Source organism: Prionailurus viverrinus, chromosome B1 (assembly GCF_022837055.1).
Source record: "Prionailurus viverrinus isolate Anna chromosome B1, UM_Priviv_1.0, whole genome shotgun sequence".
NCBI classification, from domain to species: Eukaryota; Metazoa; Chordata; class Mammalia; order Carnivora; family Felidae; genus Prionailurus; species Prionailurus viverrinus.
Genome location: NC_062564.1, coordinates 196,170,757 through 196,194,172, shown reverse-complemented (window position 1 = coordinate 196,194,172; position 23,416 = coordinate 196,170,757). Strand labels below are relative to the sequence as shown.

At 41.7% G+C, this 23,416-nt stretch overlaps 1 pseudogene; it reads right to left on the bottom strand.

Annotated features, from left to right (window-relative positions):
- Nucleotides 1-287: 287 nt before the first annotated feature.
- On the bottom strand, nucleotides 288-14,878 carry LOC125164916 (40S ribosomal protein S5-like; annotated as a pseudogene).
- Between the last annotated feature and the right edge of the window lie 8,538 nt (nucleotides 14,879-23,416).

The window sequence follows — 23,416 nt, the reverse complement described above, 5'->3', positions numbered from 1 at the left end:
ATTAGTTGGTGAGCCCCTTCTTCCCCCATAACGTTTTCCTCTTTGGTGTTCTTCGTGCCTCACGACCTTCAGTTCCCACCATCCTGATTCACCAGGCACACTCTCAAATACTGGCCCCTGAAAGAGAAAGCATTCAGAATCTAGATCCTTTTCCTCTCAAGTTTCTTCATTCGTGTGCAGATTTACTGACTCTCCCCCATCCTTCAGTGCTAGCTGGGTACATTTAGGGGGATTTGGAGGGGCTACCTTGCCAAGTCCCTCCCCTACCATAAGTATCCACTTGTCTTTCATTTACAAAAATTTAGAATTACTTCAGGGATTTCTCTCAGAACAGAGACGAGGTTTTGCTTCCACCCAGACTGGGGTGGGCAGTTAGGTTTATTGGGGCCACAGCCAGGGGACCAATGGTTGGACCTGAGTACACTTTCCAGCTCGTGCTTCTTGATAGCATAGGAATTGGAAGAACCCTGGGCTTGACTGATGATCTCATCTGCTGGATACTCAGCAATGGTCTTGATGTTCCAGAGGGCGGCCCCACGGACACCTGTGCACAGCAGTCAGATGGCCTGATTCCCATGGCGTAGTGGGGACACATCGGTGGCCTGATGCTTCCCTGTTCTGGTTTGCCCAGTTTGGGTTGAGTCCTCCCAGAACCTGTGAATAATCACATGCACCAGGACCTGTGCGGTCAGGAGGGTGATGTGTGGTTTCTCACCGGTGAGCAGATAGATGATCTCCAAGGTACACTTGGCAAGGGGCATGGTCATGAGCTGCTTGCCGTTGTTATGGCCGTGCAACGTCATCGGGTTGGTGAGGCTCTCCACAGCAGGGCGTCAGGCTTTTCAGAAGTATTTGGCCGCATAGTGCCCTGTGCTGCGGGACAGGTACTTTGGCACATTCTGCTTCACCGCAATGTAATCCTTCAAGGAAACGGCACTCATCTGCACGTCATTGGTGCTCCACTTCCCCAGGGGTTTGATGTCAGGGGTCTCTGTGATGCAGGTTGCACCATCTCCCACTCCGTCACCTTGAAGGCGTGGCTGGGGATCACAATGGTTTCAGGCACACCATACACACGCCCCTACGGGCAAAAGCCACTTAACCTGCCCCATTCTTACCATCTGTAAAATGGGCATGGTATTTAATGCCTATTTGGCTAACAGAGTCCAAAAGAAAGCGGTTGGGAAATCATATAACCTTAAGAAACCGCCCCTCCCCCCTAAAAATCAGGAGTTGGAAACACTCGTGTTTAAATGGTGTCCCCTGCACATCAGCTCATCTCCAAAAGAAAAAACAAAGAATCAGTTGATGGGATTAAATCACCTAGAGACGTGTCACCTCTTAGAAGAATTGGAAATGTGTGAGAGCTTCAGGCATAACCTGTGTGTGCCAGAATCAAAGCACGGATAACAGGCTCACTACCCCGTGGGCTAAAGCAAACGCTCCAGGGATCCCACAGCCAGACCACCGTTTTCTAATAAAGCTTTCTCCGCTGTAACACAGTCCTTAAAGTGTTAGAAAGGTCTTAGCATGGATTATAGCAAACATCTCAGTACATCTTTCTCAGAAAGGATGTTGAAGCACCACTGGGGTGAATTTTAAATATGGTCTTATTAACATATCCTTTCCTATAGCTCAGAAAACGTAGGAGGCACTAAAAGTCCTCCTAGAAAGTGCATTGTTCATGAAAAGATGCTCAACGTCACTCCTCATCAGGGAAATACAGATCAAAACCACACTGAGATACCACTTCACGCTGGTCAGAGTGGCTAAAATGAACAAATCAGGAGACTACAGGTGCTGGTGAGGATGCGGAGAAACGGGAACCCTCTTGCACTGGTGGTGGGAATGCAAATTGGTGCAGCCACTCTGGAAAACAGTGTGGAGGTTCCTCAAAAAATTAAAAATAGATCTACCCTATGACCCAGGAATAGCACTGCTAGGAATTTACCCAAGGGATACAGGAGTGCTGATGCATAGGGGCACTTGTACCCCAATGTTTATAGCAGTGCTTTCAACAATAGCCAAATTGTGGAAAGAGCCTCAATGTCCATCAGCTGATGAATGGGTAAAGAAATTGTGGTTTATATACACAATGGAATACTACTTGGCAATGAGAAAGAGTGAAATCTGGCCACTTGTAGCAACGTGGATGGAACTGGAGAGTGTGATGCTAAGTGAAATAAGTCAGGCAAAGAAAAACAGATATCATATGTTTTCACTCATATGTGGATCCTGAGAAACTTACGACCAGGGAGGAGGGGAAGGGAAATTAAAGTTAAAGTTACAGAGAGGGAAGGAGGCAAACCATAAGAGACTTAAATACAGAGAACAAACTGAGGGTTGATGGGGGGTGGGGAAGACGGGAAAGTGGATGATGGGCATTGAGGAGGGCACTTGTTGGGATGAACACTGGGTGTTGTATGGAAATCAATTTGACAACACATTATATTTAATATATAAAAAAAGAAAGTGCATTGTTGAAACCTGACTTATTTTTCACTATGTGTGCAAAATTCATGCAAAGTGGTAACGCATGCATTCAAAGTCACTACCCGAGGGGGCTTGTGGGTTGGTCAGGTGAGTTTCTGAAGCAATTACTCTGAAAATGTTAGACTGCTTGGTTTTTTAATGTTTATTTACTTATTTTGAGAGTGAGAGGAACAGAGAGAGAACCCCAAGCGAGCCAGATGGGGGCTCGATCTCAGGAACAGTGAGACGACCTGAGCTGAAACCAAGAGTCAGACACTTAACAGACTGAGTCACCCACGCATCCCAGGCTGCTTTTCAATCTAAACAGAGGCATAGCTACTGTACGTCTCCTCATGAGCTACAAGGTGTTGACATGTTAGAAGGAAGTCCCAATTATTTAAGTGAGAATGGGAATGTGGAAGGGGTCTTGACTTTATTACACTGTTTGGCTGTGGTACTCAAGACATACGGAATTTGAGAATACTTTCAATGGGTATTGAAGATTGGGGATGGGTGATGGTGGTAGACAGTGGGTCCACAACCCTGGGCTGAGATGACCAAAGAGCTAAAAGTGCATAAAAGGCCCTTCTATTCAGAACAATCTACTCCCACGGTGGCTTCTTCTATTTAGAGTTAGTAAGTCAAATCTGTGACTAGCAACACTAAAGTTGGAATGAAAATACCTGCCCACAGACAGATATCTAAAAGAACACTCATAACAGCTTTATTCATTCAGTGGAATACGACTCAGCCATAAAAAGAAAGGACTATTGGTAAATAGAATACCATGGATTAATCTTATAAGCCTTACATTTGGGCAATAGAGGCCAGAAAATAAGATTAAGTATAATGTTATTCCATTTATATGAAGTTCCAGGATAGGAGACACTAAATTATGGTGACTGGTACCAGCATAGTTGTGTCCAGGGAGAAGAAATGCCTGGAATGTGGTATAAGGGGGGCACTTTGTGGAAAGATGAAAATATTCTGTATCATTTTGGGGTGGCATTTGAACAAAGGTATACGTTGGTCAAAACTCATCAAAATGTACATAAAATCTGCATTTTATTGTATCCAATTTGTACTCCTATTTATAAAAAAAGTAGAAGAAAAAAAGTTGTTTCCCAAGTTTAAATACAATTTCCTTATAACACAGCTATCATGAGTCTGGGTTCAATCTGATTTCAACATTCATCCATATAGGAGTCTTCTCTTCTCCAAGGATTTAATACAATCTCTTTCACTCTTTTCCCAGGAAGTGGGTGAAAAGGAAAAGTAGTCTGTCCGTGAACGGGCTTTACTAATGGGAGAAAGGGTTTGCCCAACCATTGCACTTAAAAGACCAGAGAACAATCCCCTCCTTCAGGTATCTAGTTTCAAACTGTTTTAATGATAATTGCCCTGTAATGGTTCCCTTAGCAACTAGCATCTAACATCTGAAATAGAATTTGGAGTTTGAGGAAGAAACATGTTGTATTTTTCAGGCCACTTTTTCAAAGGGGCCAGCATCTAGAAGAAGCATCTTTCATTTCAAACAGAATGAAGGTAAAGACGACATAATTACAAGAGAGATACAAGCTGGTTTCACCACATAACTTCTCCATTGCCTTGACAGTCAGTCAGCAATCTAATCTAGCCTCTAGCCTCTGTCTGTTGATTCATTATATTCAAATAAGGTACAGCATGAGTACAAAAATCTGGATGTGGACCAACAAAAGTGAATTCTCTGCCATATGCTTTATAATTCTTCCAGTCCTGAGAAACTAAGCAATCTTGTTTCAGTTAGTGTAAAAATGTAAAGTAGTTTCAGATAAACACTAAAAGATCATGAGTATTCTAACAGTAATGATTAACAGTAATATTTATATTCTGGCTTCCAGACTTTGATGGATTTCTTTCTTTGACTTGTAGTCATAAGAGAGGATGATGTTGATGGTGATGGTGATGATGGTGATGATGGTGGTGATGGTGATGATGATGATGGTGATGGTGGTGATGATGATGGCGGTAGTAGTGACAGTGATGCAGCTTCTTATGAGCATGTTGGTTACCAAGTAGAATACAGGTAGCAAATGTATTGCCTCCTAGAACTTATTCATTCTAGAGCTTTCATCTTGTGGTTGGAATCCCTCCACTCTTTGGCTCATACTGTCCACACTATTATGCCCACTCGACATGAAGCCTATGTTCTCTGCCTAATTGACACACCCATTCAATTTTATTTTCTACAGCTCCTGGACATGCACCTTTCCCACCAGTAAGCCTTTTCTCCACATCATCATATGATCAATATACACTTATTCTTCTAATAGGAGGGCTCTATCTCACAGGAAAAATAAGCCCTAATTAAATGGAACCATTTATTATCTTTGTATATTTTTTTTTGTTTCCAATGTTAGCTGAGTACACAGTAGGCACAAGGCACCATCCTTGAGAAATGTAAAAGCACATGCCACTGATAATGCCAGTGCATTAAATATATATGCTATAGACAGAGATAATAAAGTTATGGAAAACTATGGTCATGAACAACTGAATTGGCTAAAATGGCTGTGTTATTGGGCATTGGTTTTCAAAAGTTCAAAAGATGGCAGTGAGAGTTTTTATTTTAAGAGCAATCATTGAAAGAATCAACTGACCTTGCTCTTCTCCGTCTCAAGTTAGAAAATAAACAGTGAAAGTATATCTTAGTGGTTTGCAAGTGATTCAGAGCGGGATGCTCAGCTATTAGAAAGCCATCGATTTGGCTGGAGGAAATGAGTTGCCTGCAGGATTGTGAGGTCAGGGAAAGGTGCCAAGGTGCACCGCATTTCTTGGCCAGAACTCAAGCTCATTGCTAAACGCCTGCTATTACTCTGAATCCACGTTTTCGAGCCTTTGCAAAACTCTTCCTTTGATAGTCAATATCTTTCATTCAATTTCTCCATCTTTCCAGATTCTTGACATTGGTATAGGATCTTCCTCTTTGATTACAGTCCCCAAACCCACATTTTTAACAAATTAATTTGCTGCTTTGAGACTGACTATTCTTTTTAGAATGACAATCAACTTTGCTTAGAGGCTCTATTTTCAGAAATATCTCTCACTCTAGAAAATAAACAAGTTTGCCAAGAGTATTACTCAGGAAAAAAAAAAAAGGTACTGGTGGTTTAAGAATAGCAAAGCCATTAGCCACTCTCACCAGACTGCTTCAAGTAAGGTGTATTGGGAAGGGTCCTGGCTGAACGGGAAGCCAGCAGATGCAGTTCTATTCTGGGCTTCTCTTTTGTGTGACCTTGAGCAAATCACTCAATTTTTCTGCAGTTCAGTTTACTCAGGTTGAAAAAAAAAAATTGGAATGATCATACCAGGATGTTGTGGAGAGTCATCAGATTAGCAAGACGCTTTGGACCCTTGAGGCACAAACTAATGTAGAAAAATAGAAGATATTCAAGACTTGGCTCACGGCAATGCATCTTGTATTCTATGCACTGTATTCTCCCCGCCCCCCTTCCTCACTGTTTGCAAGCTCCATGAATTATTCCTTTCAAACATTCTATTCTATTTGAATTGTTGCTCGGTAACAAACGATGGGATACACGTGCATCGTAGTGAAATCAGTTCACTTCAATTCAACACAATAAAGATCGAAGGAGTTACTTACAGAAAGTAGGTTATTAATTTGATGATAATCCATAATCCCCTTAATATTCAGAAACACCCGGCTTCTCTTTTTTCCCAACCCATAAAGAATCTAATGTTGTTTTATTGACACCGCCTATTTGCTAAGTGGTTACTAGCTGCGGGGCGTGTTTCTCAACACTGTGGTTGCATCATCGCATAGTTGTCACAACTCCACGAGGCGTGTCTCACTTATGTCCTCATTTTACAGACTAGAAAACGGAGGGAAGATTAGCAAAGACTCAACACTCAAGCTATCATGAGCATTACTGTCCTCTGACCTTGGGTCTCTGAGCTTCTAGCCACTAACTTACACTTTCCCCGAACTCGTGATTGTCAAGTGTAAGTTTTTGAGTATGTGACGTGCTTGTGAACGATGCAGGTTGCTGAGACTCACACACAGATCATCCTGATGCTATGGCTTGTTTATTGCGTGTTAAGAGACACATCCAAGGATTGAAAGTGAGGGGCTCTGCTGTGTATTCAGTGGCGACTGAGGGTCAGAACAAAGACCTTGTGGAAAGCCAGGAGGGGGCCATCCTGTTGCCAGGTTCAGATAAGCAGATGGGTGCAGCAACCCTTATGACACTCAGTTATTGGGTGGTTAAGCAAGTGTGACCAGACCCACAACCCAACTCTTACCACCCCATTAGCTGGTGAACAGCATTAGGATGGTCACACTATAAGTCAGGGGTTCTCTACCTCAGCACTACTGAAATTTGGGGTCTGATGATTCCTTTTTGTGGGAATCGTACTATGCACTATAGAACATTTAGCTGGATGCATGTTGTCTAACCACCCGTAGCGCGTAGCATGCCCTCACTGTTGTGAAAATGAAAAAAACAAAAACAAAAACAAAAAAACCCTCCAGACTTTACCAAATGTCTAAGGGACCAATCACTCTTGCTTGAGAACAACTGTCCTTCCTGTGTTTATATCAGATAACTTAGGACATTGGGGAGGTCCAGCTATGGAAGTCCATTTTCTGCCTAACACTTCTCACCTGAAAAGCATCTGTAAAGAATCCAGAGTTCAATAAGGCCCCCTCTTGGCTCCTAAGGCCTGTCTATTCTACTAGAGGAAATGCCATATTTACATATGTAACAACACAATAAAACAGCGATGGCTGTAAAAAGGGTCCCAAGCCCTGTGTGGACCCAATGGGTTGTACCCACCTCAGACTCCTCAAAAGCCCTGCCTGTAGGAGGAGAACAATCCCATCAAGAAGAGACAGAAGACTAGTCAGAGATGAAGCCTGAGTCCCATGATCTGGAGTAGCTGTGGCAGCCGAGGGAGGCGTTTTAGGGACATGGCCCTGCTGACAGGGGCACATGCTCAGAGGGAGAGAGAAGGGGTGTGTAGCATTCAGGAGCCTGCATTGCGGACCGGCACTGGAGCTCTTGAGCCGAGGGCACAGCAGGCGGGTGGCGGGCAGTGAAAAGTGATGGAACATGAGACAGTGGAGGCAGGGGAGCAAACCACTGCAGGAAGGATTTGTTTGGAAGGGAATGAAAGTTACCGCCTGAGGGTGAAGCAGAAGAAAAGGAAAATCTAAGCTGACATATTTACAGGATGGTTCCAGAACTAGACAGGCTGGCTTATATAACACAATACAGGTGTAAAAACTGCATGGCCTGAGCAATGGAAGGACTTTCAAGTCACGCACAACACAAGGGGAGGGCAGGAAGTCACTGGCCGGAGCTCCGGTGTGGGTTATTTAAAAAAGAATATTTTTAATGTTTATTTATTTTTGAGAGAGACATAGATAGAATGCAAATGGGTTAGGGGCAGGGAGAGAGGGAGACACAGAATCCAAAGCAGGCTCCAGGCTCTGAGCTGTCCGCACAGAGCCCGACACCGAGATCGAACCCACGAGCTGTGAGATCATGACCTGAGCCGAACTCGGAAGCTCAACCGACTGAGCCACTCGGGTGCCCCTGGTGTGGGTTATTTTAAAGCACTGAAAGAAAAAGTCACAGAGACAGATTTTCATTTCTTGCTGGCACTTCCTTGAGAAATCACAGAAATGAGAGGCCTTCCTCTTAAGGCATTTCAGATCCAGACGGGCTCTTTGAAACATTGACCTTTCACAGGCCTGTAGTTAGTGCTGTGCTAGAAAAAAGTTTATTAACTGCCTCTCTGGGACAAAAGGAAACAGAAAAACATTACCCTCAGATTTGTAGCGTTTGCTGATTTCAGGGATGTAAATACTCCCCTGCTGCGAATTTTAAGCTGCGATCCAGGATCCACGGCAGAGGGGAATCGGAAGAGGTGCGTTCAACTGACTCTCACTACCAAGTGTGACTGGTTTCCAGCCTGAGTTCGCTGACTTCAGCACACAGTGCAGCCTGTCTCCTCCAAGTCATGCTTTCTAGAAGGCCATCTTCTCAGCACTTAGTCCCTGACTGAACATTTGGGCGGAAGGAAAACTTTCAAGTTAAGGACTTCTCAAGGGCTAGCTTGGCTCAAGGTAATAGTTTCCATTTTGTTGTGACTTTGTATCCATCGGCTCTCGTGGAATGCACAGGAATGCGACATTCAGGCAGCAGAAGGCCAACTTGAAATTCCCAGGACAAATGTGATCCCCCAAAGATGTCTAGAACAAAATAAACAAATGCGGGAAAAGTGGACGAAATAAAGGGCTCCTGCAGGTGGGATTTAAATTGGTAGCTTTCGCTGTTTGCTTATTTGGAGGACTTTGATTTCACAAATTTGGACTGACAGAGTAGTAGCTATGGTATCTCTCTTGTGCTCAAGGGGGAGCAGAGGGATAGACAGAGACAGCCCTCAGGAAGCTGCAATCATGACAAGGGCTTAAGAAAAAAATAGTTTCTATCTCCAGAGAAAGGAACAGGGGAGGGAGAAAGGACAGGGCATGTGGCTGAATCCACTGTGTCTTCTGGCTCTCGTGTTTAGTTCCGCTGAAGTTACAACATGAGACTGAGACCCTGTGAAAACTTCCAATGAGCTTGGATAAAACCTTCCTACGTCCTTGTCTTTTTTGGTTCTTGTTCATTACAAGACGCCAGGAATAAACCTTCACACATCAGTGTCCTCAATTTAGAATCCAAGTGGCCACACATGTATGGTCCAATTCCCCACTGCAAACTCTTTTGGAGAGTATTTTTTATGGTAACACATTTTCATGTAGCAAGCAATGTAAAAAAAAAAAAATGATAGCAAATGACGGAGGGGAAAACATTCGTAACGCGAGAGGTACATGGGATGAAACTTTGTGTTTTTCTCTCCAGCCTTTTTTCCCCCCTACTATATTTCTACTAAGTCATCTTACTCTCAAGGTGTTTAGAACAATGAGCTGTGTTTCTAGTTCATATCCTTCTTTTGAAAAGAAATATTAGTAGGCAAATGCCAACAAGAGAAATAACCTCATTAGCATGCCCCTTTCTTCCCTTTTCTGTCCCTGGCTCTATAAATTAAAGACAGGAACACAGGCTGGTGCAAAAAATTTAGAATATTTAATTTCTTGATTTGAACTCAAAGAAGTCGTGTGGGTTCGAGAGCTCTCTCAGAAATAAGAGTGGAGTTTTTTGTGTGTTTGATAACTGGCCTACCTCATTAGGTCCATGCGGGTTTAAGGATACTTTCCTGAGGGTGCACTGGAAGGTGCCCTCAGAGGACAAGGAATTATTTTCCTTGAAGATTTCTCGGGCAATTGTAACCCTTTCTCTGTAATTGCCCCATTTGGCTTTGACGTTCTTTTAAGAGCAAAGGGCGTTCCTAAACGTGTGCCTGTTTCACTCACCACACTTCCTCTTGCCCAGCCCTCAGTGGACTCTCTTACTGGGGAGTCTATTAATAGTTCTCCCTGGGCTGTGCGCTCAAGAGTGTTGGGGCTCATGAGATTTTCATCTGCTTGCCCCTCAGAGCACCTATCCCAGTGGCTCAGAATGGTGACAACCTCTGGCACGTTCAGGATTCGATAGTCTACCCGGTGCTTTCAACACCGTTGCTCAGTCCATCATTGCAGCCCTGGGAAAGAAGCAGGAGAGGATTTTGTTGGAGAGGGGGAAAGAGTGGGAACCCAAGATTTTGGAGCAATATCGTGAAGCCAGTTTGGAAGTAAACGTCGATCAGCATTTGTCGTAAACCTTTACTTCCATCTCCTATTTTGTTTCTCAGAAAGAATCCATTATCCATTGAGACAATACCCTTTTCTGATAGGAGATTTTAAAATTGCCTTTTGTAGCTGCTGCTTGGTAGCACAAATCTGGTTATTTGCTATGTTTCATCTATGTGATCCTCTGGTCCCCTCACCTATTGATGCTAGATGATGGGTCGTATTTGGACCCAACCCCGCATCCCCGGTGCTATGATGACCAGCTAATCCAGAAGGAGAGAGGCTTCCAAGGATGGTCCCATCCAAGAGCTCAAACAAAAACAGTGACATCGTCAGATAAGGCCTTTGGGAACAACAGCCTCTGCAATGAAGGTTCAAGACACATTTCTAGATTATTCCTCAATCTCCCATGCTAGCAGCAAGCAAAGGTGCTGTTAGGATAAGGATACTAGGACTGCACGGGGCTTAAATAGAATTGGATTGGGAAGGATATTTTCATGGGCAATGGGATTTATAAATTTTCATGAAATAAAACAAATAACTTTCTCCTTTGAATTGAACTAGAGATATTGCAACTTCTACTCCCATGATCCATCCATGCATCAGGAAGTCAATATTCTTTTCTAATATTTGACAAGACACTCACTGTCTTCTCCCGACAAATCCAGGGAGACTTTGCTGAAAGTTGTGTGTGTTAGGAGGTGGGGAGAGGTGTTGAGGGATTCCGGTAATAGGAATCGTGTTACTATTCTACTGCAAATGAGCCTCAGAGCGATTTTCATGATGTTCACAATTGGTCAAGAGTAAAGATGGAATTCGGATCCAATTCCTCTGATATCAGGCCTTCTAACTCTGAATCCAATTTTCTGTGCTCTCCAGCCCTGTTGCTGCCTGCATAGAGAGTGTTCAATAAAGGCTTGCCGAACAGGATTGAATGCAACGGCAGGCCAGAGGGAGTTTTAGATCTGCCTTCCCAATAAAGACAATTACCTCTCCACCAGATTCTCAGCTTTTTGTTCTGCCTCTGAGTTCATTTGATAAGAGACTTGATTTGGGCTTGTTTTAGCAGATAAGTTCAGTTAATATTTATTTTAGGAAAGTGGGATTAGTGAAGATAGGTGGGGAATGAATTATACATTCTCTGAGCAACTGAAGGTCGTTAGGAAAACACGCAGCTGCTGGAGATTTCCAAGTGAGACTAGCATAGAGAGGGCTCGAGGCAATTTCCAAATGTTCTGGTTTCTATTTATTGGAATCACTTCGGAAGTGGCAAACAGGACGATGGGGCTGTTAATCCAAATAAAAGGGAACTTTTTAAAAGAGAAAGTGACACATCTTTAAATTTGGAGAAGACGGCTTCGAAGGCTGGCAGACAGCGTGGGCAGTGAGTTGGGGGAGCCACAGGAGTTGAGTACTTTGTTGCGTCACCGAGCGTAAGAAGCCATGAAGAGGGGGATGAGGTGGGGAAAACCAACTCAACTGGGGAAATGGGCCCTGGCAAGGGCAGCCATTCTAGTGCAGAGGCCAGAAACTGTACCCGACTCAGGTAGCATTTCGGATAGTATTAGCACTGGGGATTTCTCTCCATTGGGACACACAGTCTGCTGTAGAATAAAACTGGAGGTTGAGGTTGGGCAGTAACAATACCTAATATGTCATCCTTCATCCTCCTTACCCATAAGCCAGGTACTGTGCTAAGTACTTTGTCTGAATTAGCACATTAAATGCCCACAGCATCCCTACATGCCGGGGGAAATCATACAGAATTTACAGAAGGGGAAACACGCTAAAAATGTGGTTTCTTTGCCCCGATTCATAAGCCCGAAGTGGCCAAATAGGATCAGAATGCAAAATCAGACCCACGTGATGGCACATCGTTACTGTGTATCATGGATCCGAGTACCTAATAGTGTGTGGTGTGTTTCTTCAGAAAGGAGCACCAGAGAACGTGTGTGGATGATTTTGTAGTGCTCTACGGGGAGATGAATTTGAGGCACCAAAATTTCCAGGGTCCTTTTCTATCATAGAGAAAACACAATCTGTGGAAAGGAAGTACTCACTCTTCCTCATCTGAAGCAGTGGAGATGAAGAATTGTCTTCTTTCTCTATTTAGGACTGATTGACTCAGGAACAGGGCAATGTGGATAGGTGGGTGGGGTCCACCAGGCTTTCCGGTGAGAGAGGTCTGGTAAAAACAACGGCAGGAGAAGGTAGGTTGTCTGGGCATCTCCCATTACTCATTCTGCAGATAGTTGTTGGGTCCCTGCTACATGCCAGGCAGTGTCCTAGGCACCAGGGCACAGTGTGTCCAGCAGAGAACAAAAGGACAATTTAGAAGGAGCAGAAGTTTGGGGATAAGAAAATCCCAGCATTGTCACCGACTAGCTAAGTGACCTTGGACATGTTACTTAACCCCTCTCAGCCTCTGCCCCTACCTAATATGGTCTTAATGAAGCCCAGCTCGGAGGGTTAATGTGAGTAGTAAGATAATGCACATAAGATGCCTGGCTCATGGTAGATGCTTATTTAAATAGTAACGCTATTTCTATGCATTCTTAAGTATTTCATTCTCCTTAGAAATCATGGATTTTCTTCATGATGTGATAAGGTACCATCTTCCTCCGTGTCTCTAAAATTCATAGAATCTAGCTATTTCATCTTGTTTCCCGGAAGATGCTAAATATCAAGAAACCTGGATTTCTTGAGTTTTCAATTCTGTATTTCTGGGCTCTACTTACCCTTCTCCTCCTCCTTTCTTTTCAAGAAAGGTATGGTTGATGTGATGGTTAATTCCATGTGCCAACTTGAGTGGGCCACATGGTGCCCAAACACGTAATCGAATGCTATTCTGGGTGTGTCTGTGAGGGGGTTTTTGGATGAGATTAACATTTGAATCAGTAACTGAGGGAAGCAGATTGCCCTCCCAGTGTGGGTGGGCCCCAGCTAATTAGTTGAAAGCCTAAATAGAAGGAAAAGATTGACCTCAAAGTTCCAGGTAAGTCCACTTGACTCTCTTTGGAGATGGGACATCAGTTTTTTTCCTGCTTTTGGACTTGAACTAAAATATCCATTTTTGGTTCTCAAGCCTGTTGGCCTTTGGACTAGAACTTACACCATTGGCTTTCCTGTTTCTCAGGCCTCCAGGCTTGAACTAGAACTCAGTCTCATGAATTGTCAGTCTCCAGCTTGCTGACTGCAGATCTCGGGACTTCTCAGCCACCATCTTACGTGAACCAATTCTTTACAATATGTATGTATATATAACACACACGAAAAATATATATCTCATCATAATTATATATAAATAATTACATTCTAGTTACATATATAATGATATATATATATATATACTTGTATATAATATATACTATAATCATGGAATGAAGCCATATAACTGTAATGTACTAGAAAAATTATACTTATATATCTGTCTTAAAATAATTATATTAAGGTATATAATTGTGTGTTAATCATTACTTAAATTGTACATTCATGATTAATCATATATTAAGATAAATTAATCACTATATTACTATAGTTATATGATAACTTTTGACTCCTGAAAAACGTAACTACTATTGGCCAACTGCTGACCAGAAGCTGTACTGATAACTGAAACAGTTAACACGTATTTTGTGTGTTGTATGTATTATGTGCAGTATCCTTACGGTAAAGTAAACTAGAGAAAAGAAACTGTTATCATGAAAATCATAGGAAAGAGAAAATACATGATTAGTATTGTATTTATCAAAACAACAAAAACCCATGCAGTTCAAAAATCAAGTATAGTTACAGAACATATATTATATATTATAGTTACACAGCATATAGTAAAACCAGTTCTCGATCTCTGGAGAATCCCCAAAACAGAGTTGAGGATGCTCAAGTACAGTCATGGCATCTCTCCAAGGTTATGTTAGTGCCCAAGGGCATAGACAAGTAATTTCCAGCTCTCCTGGCTGCTGGTTCCAAGCCCCTCCTGCAGAATTCTTCACTCCACCTGCCTCCCAGTAATAAACACTAACTTCATAGGTAAGAAGAAGGAAATGCAGTTCGGGGGTCTTTTTTTTTACAAGATGGGGTGGGCTCTAACTTCGGCAGCCATGACCCTTCCTAGACAGAGGAGGGAAAACTGTCCCCACAATAATGGAGGGAAGGGGCGTGGCCTGCCAGGTGCTCAGCAAGGCGTACCGCGCATGCTCGAACATCTTTCTTTCTTCCAATTCTCTCAGAAATGTACCCTGGCCCTCATTTTTAGATGAGAACGCCGAGACCCAATACGACCAATGCCATAGAGCTGGTGAATAATGGGCTCCCTTCTGCCCGAATCTAGAGCTCACATTCTCACCGGGACAATAAACAACACGCCCTCAAATTGAGCCCAGGTGTGGATGAAATGCACTCGGAGGAGAGGGTCCGAGAGAGCCTGAGGATGTGCTAGAAGGCTGGGTTCTGCTTCCCGCCCTGATTCTAGCCTTGCGTTTCCTGTCCTGTCGCTATTTATGCCCCATATGCCTGCGTGGTACACATGAGTCTGGGAAGATGCCAGGGCCTGGCAGGCAATGCTTGTTTTACAGCCAAGCACACCTGCTCTCGCAGTCTGCCAAACCCTTTAGCTGCTGGCTGCTGGGCTGGGCGATTATCTCCCTTCAGACCCCATGCCTTCATGCTCCATTCTCTTTCCATGGAAAGAAGAACATCTCTCTCTCTCTCTCTCTCTCTCTCTCTCTCCTCTTCCACCTTTCATCTTTCGCTTCCTCTCTCCCTCCCACCTCCTCTCTTTCTCTCTCCCTCACCTTTCCTTTCCCTCTCTCTTTTTGGGTGGACTTTGTCCTCGTTTTATAAAAAGTAATAATAATAAAAAAGAAACAAAACCTCTTTTGGGTGCTTTTTGCTGAAACTTGTAGACAGGGCTCGTTCTATGCAAAAGTCTTGTGCCTCTGGCTTCCATTTTTCAGCCCTAATTTGGTACTCGTTGTCCTTTGCTGCTTTCTCTTCCTGCGGAATTTTTACCAAGTCCTAAACACTGGTGTTTGTTCTGACGGATGCTCTGCTGTTTGTCATGCAAATAGGATTTCGTTTCAAACATGATTTTAATTTGATGGATGTTCTGGTTGTTTGTCATGCAAGCAAGATCTTGCTGGCAGAATATTTTTCTAGCCAACTCTGGTAACTCCCACGTTCCCACAGTTACTATAGTCATTTAGTCTTGTTATGTAAAGCCCAGGATTTGGGGGAAGTAAAACCACTTTGATTACATTCATTAAATTTGTAAGCTATAACATTTTCACATGCCCATGCGAATGCATCTCTATGACAAATTCTTAAATGTTAAAAATAGCAGTGAGTTTTGGTTTTTTATGTATATACATACATGTGTACACATAGGAAGGCAGTTACATGTATATACATGAGGGTACCTATGTATGTATGTGTATTTCAATGATATACTTCTGCAATTTATTCATGTTTATGAAAATAATGATGTCCTTTGCTTATTCTAAAAAGGGGAGATCTAGATCCTGGTGCCCAGCTTCATTTGCTGAGAGGAGCATTGATAGTCAGGGTCTGGGGTTATTAGGATGCTGTGTACCCAAGTGGAAAGGTGCACGGAGTCCATAAATAGAAGTAAGGTAGGGGCCACAGGTGAAGTAGGGACAGGGACATTCCAGGGAGGTCAGAAGTCATCTCCAGGGCAGCAGGCGGGGAAGGCCTCATTATCTCAGGACACTTTCCCACTGAGATAAGACCACTTAAAGTGAATCCACAAAAATGGGACACATATTTTGGAGAAAATTAAAAAATCAGTTTGACTGGGATAATGTATGACAAATGAAACTTAACAATTATAAAAAATAAGTTCATTTTACCTTCTTCTAAAAAAATTTTTTTTACATTTATTTATTTTTGATAGAGACAGAGCACAAGTGGGGGAGGGGCAGAGAGAGAGGGAGACACGGAATCAGAAGCTGGCTCCAAGCTCCGAGCTGTCCGCACAGAGGCTGTGGCAGGGCTCGAACTCACAAACCGCGAGATCATGACCTGAGGTGAAGTCGGACGCCCAACCGACTGAGCCACCCAGGTGCCCCAGTTCATTTTATCTTCTATTTAACAATATTAGCTAAAATGTAATTGTGATCTAATTTTTAGAATGAACAAAAAAAAATGGATCAAGTGGATTTCATCGTTTTGGTGGTGGGTGCATGGTTTTTATTATAAACGTATGGCATCAGGACAATCTATCCTTCACTTTCCAATAGTCCTTAATAGCCTGACCTTAAAGAAAGTACTGTTTTGCAAAATATATATTATTTTGTTCATTGTCCAAGTGTTCTTCTGGCTTTTTTGCTAATCAAATAATTCACTTTTGAAATGCAATAGGGTATTTTGAGTTTGTCTTTTCTTTAATTGTTAACCGATTTAACTGCCACCTTCTGGACCATCAGCGGTTTTACAGGAGAATTTGGACCTTCTCCGAGATGGGTCTTTTAACTTCCATCAATTTAATGAAATTGTTTGGAAATGTTGCCGTTCCTGCGCAATTACTTTGCGTCGTATTCTTCAAGCTGGGAATACGACAACAAAGCGATGGATGCATTTATACCAGTCCGGCACTCCCTGAAAGTTTCACCAACAGGGCACTGATACAATAGATCGAGATGAATTGTCATGTTAGAGCAGTGACGTGTGTATAGCGACTCACTGTATACACGGCTATTTCATTAATGAACATTTTTTTTTCTATTATATTCGTAGCAACAAACTGTGGGGACAGGAACAGAAATAAATGAATAAACTTCAACATTGTTGGTCCAGAATCATGTCTAAGTGCTGTGTTGTGGATTGGAAGCAGAAGAGAAGGCAGTTCCCAAGGTACAAAGATGTAGGGAATAGGCCAGAAAGCAGAACGTGAGGGTAAGTGGCTGATTCCGTCGGCCTTGGGTGAGGTTTGCATTTTCTAAACCTGGTTTCTGCTGGCGGCTGATGCAAAAGTGATGGGCACCTTGGCAGTATAACGATGCCCTACATTGGATCCCCCAAGAAGCAGACTGAGGTGGAGATTAGATACAGGAGATTTTATCAGGTGTGTTGTTAAGGTCCACACCCGCGGCAAGTAGGGATGGAAGCAGAATTTGGCAGAAGGAGAAGATGGTTAGTGACACAGTCCCATCAAAAGCCTGAGCCAACCTTCTGAGGCTGGGATGACCCTGCAGAGTTGCCCCAAGTTGAGAGTGAAGGGTCCCAAGTCCAGTTCATACCGTCATATCGAGTAGTCATGGGTGCAGACAGCCCCAGGAAGGTGATGTGAGTTTGGGCAGGTGCCCTCTCTAGTGGAGGCAATTCCTTTAGGGAGCCAGTGGGTGAGACTGCCTTCTGGGACAGTCTTGAAGCATGGCATGATGATAATATTGAAAGCTCACTACGTGTTTGTATAGTCATGAATTCAAGTAACTTTGCCAGAATTCTCTTTTTCTTAAATTACCATAATTAACTTGCAACAAAGCTGTTATTATTAGCCCCACTTTAAAGATGATAAAATTGAAGTTTCATTGCTATGTGGAGGAACACTAAGCCTACAGTTTATAATCCACTGCTCTGCCGGAAGAATCACCACTGCTTCAACTTGCAAGCTTCACATCTAGCACAGAGCCGCATCCTTCTTTCTTCTCCCTTGTTCAGGGTGCCTTACACAGTACCTCTCACCCCTCTTGTTTCCTATACAGAAGGGGTACATATTGATCCACATCACAGAGAGAAAAAATGAGGTTCACTTACTCATTTACTATGTCAAAAAGTAGCTAACTGGCACTGTTCTATTTCAGGAAAAGTACACAATTTAGAGAGAGTTGGTAATAAGTCAGACAAAGACCCCCCCCCCCCCCTTAACAAGGTTATGGCCCGATCCTTTACAGAAGTTGGGTGACTTTTCCAAAGTCATTAACATAGTGATGGGCAAAATTGGGATTGAAGCTGGGGCCCATTTACTCCAGAATCTCTACGCTTGCCCCTAGGCCACCTGAATCTTGGGTCTTTATTAAAACCTCCTCTCATCTGGACACAAATGGAGGAGCTGCTCCAGGAAAATTTGCACCGGGGACTAGATCTAGTCCCCGCACTGAAGGCAGGGCAAAGTCACCCCCTCGTGAGTTCTGACCTAATGCTTGTGTCCTCACACCTCAATGCTCAATGCTCTCCATTGTCAGCCAACAAAATCAACAAAGACATAAAGGTAACTGGAAAGAAATAGTTTTGTTTAGAAACGTGTGATTTGGATGTTGGATAGAGGACTTCAGTGCAATGCTTGCCACCATGCAAAGGCCTGACCCGAAATACCTTTAGCACTTGTATCCCACCCTTTGTAGGTACTGTGTCTCTTTGAGAAGGGAGAGGACTCACTAAAGGGAAAATCAAGGGAGAATGTAGGTGATACAGATTTTTAGACAGACCTGAAACAAGTTAATACAGAAGTGTTCTCTCTAGAATGAATTTCCACAGGTCACTACTCTACGAAGTGGACGCCTCAAAAGTGAGGCTTTCTCTCTTTCCTGTTTGAGCTTTTCTTGGTTAATGGAAGTCAGGTGGTTCTAGAAGTAGTTTCCTTAATCTCTATGACTATATTTCGGCTATGACAATTATATAAATCTTTCTCCTCAACTGCCTGAGATAAATATATAAAAGCTATCAATACTTACATAGCAAATGCAAGAATATATATATCCTGGGTCAGGAAGATAGGAAATAATCACTAATTCCAATACAGTTATACTTGTGGCTGTGTCATCATTTATGAATACCTTATTTCAATGCCTTATATTAATCCTTTTTTTCATATATTAAGCAATTTTGAAGTAACTGTGTAAATGATGAATTCCACTATTACTGATGTCCAAGTGTGCAAGGGGCTATGCAAAGAATTTTATATACATGTTTTAATTCACTCTTCTAAACCTGAAATCAGATCATATTACTCAAGGACACTTGGATTTTATGGGCAGAGCTAAAATTTGACCACAAGTGTGTATGTGACTAAAGATTTCTATTTCCTTCAGTCACATTGGCTCACTGTAATCCTTATCAGTGTGGAGACAGTTAAAACATGGTTGTATGTATCTTCATCTCATAGGTCTTCTTGAGTGTGGTAAAGGGCTCTTAGGGTTTGGTGTAAAGGTAACAACCATTCCTTGAGCTCCTACCATTGTCAGGCATTGGATTTGCCGTTGTGAAGGAAAAAACAAAACAGACACAGATCCTGCCTTCAAGAGTTTTATAATGTGTAACGAGACCGCACTTTACCATGTACTAGTGCTATGCCAAAAAATACATGGCAAAAATTTGGCCAAAAAATATGGCTTATACTATCAAATTTCATCATCCCAACCACCTTGTGAGGTAGCCTAGAACAGGTGTTATCTGCCTACTTTGGAGATTCTCAGTTTCCTCATTTGGGGAGTGGATTCCCATTTGGTACAGTATCTGATACAGGATTGCCATATGCTATCATAAGTAGCAGAATTTACTTCTGGTCCAATGTAATATCATCTGTACATATGCCTAAATTACTATGATAAAGTTAAAAATACAATGAAACCATGTAAAGTACAATGGTAGTTGGAGGCAAGTTAAGGAAGAAAGGAAGGAAGAAAGAGATGAATTGCAAGTCTTGTACGCATGGAACATGTTGTTTGTTGTGACTTTGCAGAAAGAGAAGACGCAGAAAAGTAAACCCTTTTGCTCAAGATTTTATAGCTAGGAAGTGATACAGTCAGGAATGAAATTCAGGCCCTCTTTTTTCTAATGGCTTATTTATTTATTTATTTATTTAGAAGGGGTGAGAGGGCAGAGAGAGGGAGAGAGAGAATCCCAAGCAGGCTCCACACTGTCAACATGAGCCTGACATGGGGCTCCATCTCATGAATATGAGATCATGACCTGAGCTGAAATCACGAGGCAGGTGCTTCACTAACTGAGCTACCCAGGTGCCCCCAAATTCGGGCTCTGTTAACCTTCATCCCACCACCCCACACAGCCAGCCCCGGAGAAGTTCATGTAGTACAAGAGGAAGTTGTTCCTGGGACTCAGGGAATACTGCAATGTCAGGTCTTAGGACAAAGACTAAATTCCCCTTTTCTCCCTAAATGTATGTCATTGTGCAGATTGATGGCAGGCAGCAGTGAAAACCAACGGGTAAGCTTTATATAATTACAAAAGCTGGTCTTTTTCTTTTTGGTTCTGCTAATATCATTGATAATTGGATCAGACTCTGGATAGAATAGAAAATAAAGACAAGAGTGCTAGCAAAGATGTCTTATATTGCGTTGCTAAATATAAATGTTAACAAAGAAAGACCACTTCCTTTCATTTGCGGAATGAGTGCTTTCACACAAAAGCTTTAATTCAAATCAGAGGAGCAGTTTATTTATAGGTAAAAATGGAGTGTTCACAAAAGCAAAGCATGGAAGCTGTGGTAGGGTCTAGTTCTGTTTTCTGGATATTTTTGGCTCTCTTCTTTTTGGGTACATGAAAGAATAGAACTTCTGTTGCCTTTGAATTTAGGTGGGAATAAATAAATATCTTTGGCCAATGGAGGGACAATGATTCGATTATTAGTGCAAGACCCTCCAGCTCTTTCTTTCTATCCAGTTTGTTTACCAGTAATGTTTGAGATGGTGGCTGCTTATTGGCCCAAGATTTTGAGTGATTCCAATGAGGCTTTTGAGTGATTCCACATCCCCACCATGTTGATGTGCAGTGTAGTCAGTGTGAGTAAGAAACACATGTTTGTTATTTTAAATATTGGGATTTGGTGGTCATTTGCTCTTGCCACATATTCCAGTCCAGCCTGGCTGGTATAGGCGAAGCCATGGGACACCCTTAGTACAAATGTTAATGTTTTTTCCTACAATCCTCTTTAATATCAGCCTTTCTGTGCATTGTTTTGAGTGCTTCTTGAACTCAAAAATCTCAATCTTTGCAGCTAAAGACTGTGGCTCTTTCCTTTTCCTTAAACTATCTCTGTATCTATTTCTGACATAGTAGATTCAGAAATAGAGTGACAAATCTAAAGGTATTTGATTTTGCTTTCTGGATGGGAACAAACTGGGGATAAAGTATATTCCTACTATATGTGGAAAGCATGCTAGTCAAAGGTACCACTTAACACATGATCAATTTAAGATTTTCAGCTCTGTTCAATCACATGGGCCAACAGCCACATCAGTCGGTGGAATTACTATATAATTCTGACTTTGAAATGTCAAGTAATTTTGTTTATTCTGGATTTTTCCATCCTGGGGGACATAATAAAGCATAATGCGCTGAACTATGTTTACATTTTGATATGAAAGTGGACTACAAGATCATGATGGTTTTGCATGATTTTAAACCAATTGTTCAAAATTGAGAAGAAAAGTTACACAAACAAAAAACACCTCAAAGCAGTTCAATTAAAAAAAAAATCGGCACCTGGGTGGTTCAGTTGGTGAGGCATCCAACTCTTTATCTGAGCTCAGGTCATGATCTCATAGTTTAAGAGATTGAGCTCCCTATTGGGCTCTGTGCAGACTGAGGGGAGCCTGCTTGGGATTCTTTGTCTTCTCTCACTCTTGCCCCTCCTTTTGTGCTTTCTCTCTCAAAACAAAAAGAAAAACTAACAAATGAAAAAGATAACACTTTGTTTTCAATAATTTTTAAGACTATGCAAGAAAATCTCAAAAATATATCTGTTCATCAATCACGTAACTGTTAAACATAAGTAATAGCCACCAGAGACTGAGAAACTGGGCTAAAGGACTTGCTGAGAAATGGAATCCTTGGGTAATGACTCACAGGAGAAGCAATTCTTTAAAAAGAAACCTTGGGACACTTTAGGATTTGAAAATAACTTTCCTTAGGTTTAGGACAGTAATGTTCAAGACTGATAGAAAACTTAAAAAAAAATTCTGCTAAGGTTATCTGTGTAGCACCATTTATTTGCCATCAAGTTCAGACAGATAATTCCTTAAAATGCACAACAACATGTAAAAAAGCTGTTCACACACACACACCCTACTCCTTCCTGACTGTGCCTTTTATTTTGCTATGCATTATCCCTTCTTCTAAATTTCTATTTATTACTTAAATATCTTGCTTTATTGAATCCATTATTATAAACTTCTTCAGTCTAACCTTTTATTTAATTATTTTTGTTTTCTTATTGAATTCTATTTTTCTGTACATGCACTTAAGTCCTTTTTTGCATATAAAAGGATATGTACTTTTAAAAGGATATGTATATCCAACCTTAAGTAATTTATAATAATATTTATACCTTGAATTCTTATTGATATCTTTGCATTTATTTCCTATTTTTATCCTTTATGCTAAGATCACCTGTCAATGATTGTTTATAAAGATCTTGGTTATAAATGAGAAACATGGAGGACTAGGACATTAACTCCTTCGTCTGGCCCTATGGGCATCCTGAGACTAAATAGCTTTTTAAAGAGTCTTATTGTGCTTTTTAACTGACGTTGAATTTTCAGTCTTTGTAAACCTATTTTCTCTCTCATTTGCAAAATGGAGATAGTGTTAGTACCCAGTTCATAGAACTGTGTTATTTTAAATAAGTGGCTACAAGACATAAGGGTTTAATCAATGCCGGTTATTATAATTGTTATCCTCCTTCTCTTCCTTGTCTTTCTCATCATCATCTATAATCTTTGCATCATTGGCTCCTTCATAATATTCAGGTTCCCAAAGAGACGGAGGGAGGGAGGCAGGGAGGGGAAGTGACAGAGAGAGAGAGAGAGACAGAGAGAGGGATTTTTTTCTCAAGGAAGCCTTCTCTAATTACCTTTCTCTAAGCTATAATTCGGGCTTATTATATTCATAATATTTTCATTATCTGCAAATATTAAATGTATTTTTTTTATTTACTTGATTATTGTCTACCACCTCTGACTAGGGATTTGGTTCTTTGTAAGCAAAGACTTTCTATTCTTTCCATTTGTTCCAATGCTTATGAATGTGTCCAGACCTGATAGGACTTTAGTATTTGCTGAATAAATGAATATTTATTTGAAAGTCAAATCTTTCTAATTCCATGGTTCATTCTTCCTCCCAGTGTACATCAGTCCATATTACATGCTGTAATTCTCCAGTCTATCCAAAAACGTTCACAATGTAGTGGACTTATCAATGAAAGAGTGTTTCTGATTGGTATCTTTT